Here is a 3,505-nt window from a genome sequence, read left to right on the forward strand (position 1 = left end):
AATTACTTCATTATTATTATTATTATTATTATTATTATTATTATTATTATTATTATTATTATTATATACACACACGTATATCTCCTAAAAAGAAACACGATCTTGAGGTTTAGCATCCACGGGCAGTAAACAATTTGCAAGAACAATAACAACGAGTTCCCCAAGAGAAAAGGAAAATTCAAGAAGATTCTCTGATGCAAAGGGTGCTACGCTATGGATAACTGAGCATCTGAACAAAACTTAACCGCATGATACACTCAGCAGTCGCGATCAAACATTAATTCACACGCAAAAAAAGTCGCACCGTGATCCATAAAACAGGCATGAGTACCAAATTTGGTATTTCATTTTTTTCACCTGCAAAAGAAAAACGAATACCAAATTTCGTATCAGAAACAACCAGGCGCCGGAATATTTCCAGCCCTAATCTCCATTGGATTTCCGAAAGGAGAACAATAACAGGCACAGGCTATTGATTCAAGTGCTACAACATATTATCAGGCTGAGTCCCTACAACACAGTTCTTTTATTAACGTGGGTCCCGGACAGCGTTTGTTTAGCGCCGAATTCATAAACACAAAAGTGGTTGTGAATCAGTCCAAACATCAGAAATATAGCGAAGACTGCGCAAATGCTAAGCCGAGCTCTATGTTTTCACCATCACAACAACTTGACACCAGCTTCTCCGACAGAATCTATAACAGCCGTGACTTTCCCATGGTACTTCTGCTCTCTCTTCATGTGGATGGACACGGCAGGTATCTACTTGAGCAGCAGGTGCTCGCCCAACAACTTTCCAATCTTTGCGGCGGCAGAGACGTCGCCGGTCGACTACATGTGCGATCTCAGCAGCTTCTCCTGTGAGCTCGCAGAACACGGGACGGTTGTTGTTGGGGTGTGGATCACCTGGGCGGTCACAAACTTGTTCGAGAAATCCATCCTCAAAAGGTTGGGCTTGAGAAAACTGACGATTCTAGCTGCCCTGTCTGGTGGAGGGATCACCATTGTCGCTGGTTTCTCTGTAGCAAGGTAACAAGTAGCACATATTAGTCAATTGACAATGTGAATAACATTTCAATTACCCAATCATAACCCTGTGCACATAGTGACAAACCAACAATCTATACACCAGTTTTGATTTATCAGCAGTCGATGTTAAAAATCGGGATACAAAAAGCACTGGGGAATACAATATTAATGCAAATGCTAAACAATGCATAAAACAAATTCTTGCTGCTGGCATATGGGGGAGAGGCAGTGCATGAAAAAGTAATGATCTTATTAAGGAAAATGAAATGAATATTGGTTGTACAATCTAAGTAAAGTTGCCTGCTAAGTTTCCCTAAAAATGGTTGCCTGCTAAGTAGATTACATGATACTGAATTAGCTTTGCAACCACACCATTGTGACAAGGAGTTATACCAAGAAACTCCCATAACCTTTTGCTTATACACAATACTCCTAATTTAGCTAATAATAGGTAAAGAATCTTGATCTGCACAGTTGCATCCTAGGTGTGTTTGGTTTGAGCGCAACCCAAAAGATACAAAAAAATTGGCTAGGCAAAATACTGGATATTGTTTTGGTTGCCCATGTTCTGGCCTATGCTGGAAAGGAAAGGAAGTACACTGGGAGTCGCCAAAGGAATAGTTACCTGTGAGAACATACTAATTTGGGCACTGTGACATCATGAACAGGAATGATGCGGTTAATTTAGGCCCAAATAGCCTGGGCAATGTAGCTATGTGAGTAGTGTTCTAGTTGGTATGCATTTTTTTACAGATAAAGCAGAAGCAGTGACTCAATTGACATAAAGAAAACTATCAAACAAAGTTGCCAACCTTGATTCAGAATACTTAGCGCCAAACAAACCAACAGCAAATTTAGTAGGTTCAGTGAGAGGAAGCTTAATCACACTGTCTTTCAGGTACGATGATCAGACAGTTTGATACCGATCAGCTTCAGCAATATGATAGGATATCACACCATGAAATTCATATTCCATCCAAATTATCTAGAGTGGCAATATCTAACGACTAAGGAAATTTATGCATTCAGGAGGCAGAAACAGAGCGACTTGTCCGAGAAAGAACTCAAAGTTTTTCAGAGTGCTTCACAACATTGAAGCGGGAACCCGAAGCTGGAAAGGATCGTCACTGAGTGAAGCTAGAACTTCCTATGCCCCAACAATGCTAGGCTCCTATAAACATCGATACCGAATACGGCTCTACATATTTCAGTTTACCAGTACACATGGCATCAAACGATTTCCAGCTCAAGATTTTTCAAATAAAAAATGGAGATCAGGTATGCAGAAACTGGATCAAATGTGCAGAGCTAAATATAACAATTAGTGATACTTAAATTTCGGGCTATATCAAATTAACTGCTGCAGAGCCAAAGATCGAACCCGCCCAGGGAGCGACCTCCCATGCTCCCGCGCCTCCGACCTCGCGCTTACTTCCCCTCGCCGCCGCACCGGGTGCAACCGCCACTCCTCTTCCTCCCTTCCCCAGCCAAGATCCGCTTCCCCCATGGCACGAGCATCAACTTCGCTGCCGTCGACCTTCACAAGCCCGCTAGCCCTCCCCTTCCTATCATCTCTCTCCCTCTTGCATCCCTTCTCCTCTGTACCTCTTCCAGCCACCGGCGCCCATCGGCACAACCGCATCGGCTGATCACCCCCACGCCCGGGGCAAGCGCTGCTGCCGGCGAGCTCCTCCTGCGCGTCTCCCCTTCCTTTTCTTCCAACTTAATTTGAACCAGCCAAATTTAGGACTGCGGGTGCCCGTCGAGCACGGGGGAGCTCGGTCGTGGCGTCGGGGCTGATCTCAAGGTGGTGCCACGGGTGGTCGGTGACAGCGCGGCAGAAGATGTGGCTTGGGCTGGGCCTTGGCTTGATGCCGGGCCGGCTGGGGCGGCAGCCCGGAGCGAGTGCTGCGAGCGAGCGGGACGAGCGTCGTCCTCGTGCAGACGTGGGCGGGGACAGGCAGCAGCGGCGCTGCAGGTCGAGCGGGGCGGCGCTCCGGTGGCGACGATGGCGGGGCCCGGTCGGATCCGGGCAGATCTGGCCGGGGTGGATCCATTTATGGCGGATTTGGCGTGGATGCGGCCGGATCTGGCAAGATTGAGGGCCGGTGGCGCCATGGCCCTCCTGGAGGTCCATGTTCGGCGAGAAATAGGGAGAGAGGTGAGAGGAGACTGAGAGGAAGGAGGAGAAGGGAGAGGGGCGAGGCGTCGGAGCGGCCGGAGGTCCGGCGGTGAAGGTCGCCAGCGGCGGGGCGTGGCGGCGGGGTGGGTCGCCGGCAATGCGGCTTGCGGGCGCGAGGGGAGCGAGGGCAGGAGGGAGCTGCGGGTGGCGTTGCGGTTCGGTTCGGGCCCGAGCGGGTTTACATGGTTTTTTCTAAAAGTGAAACGTTTTCTCAGGGTGTCACTAAAACATGGACTGCGGGTTGATTTCCTGTAAACCGAAGGGCTTTTTTGCAAAACAACCACGACGGACAAC

At 48.2% G+C, this 3,505-nt stretch overlaps 1 pseudogene; it reads right to left on the reverse strand.

The window, feature by feature from the left end:
- Positions 1-533: 533 nt before the first annotated feature.
- LOC119367690 lies at positions 534-1,010 on the reverse strand (annotated as a pseudogene).
- Between the last annotated feature and the right edge of the window lie 2,495 nt (positions 1,011-3,505).

The sequence above is a fragment of the Triticum dicoccoides genome, chromosome 2B (genome assembly GCF_002162155.2).
Source record: "Triticum dicoccoides isolate Atlit2015 ecotype Zavitan chromosome 2B, WEW_v2.0, whole genome shotgun sequence".
Taxonomy (NCBI): Eukaryota; Viridiplantae; Streptophyta; class Magnoliopsida; order Poales; family Poaceae; genus Triticum; species Triticum dicoccoides.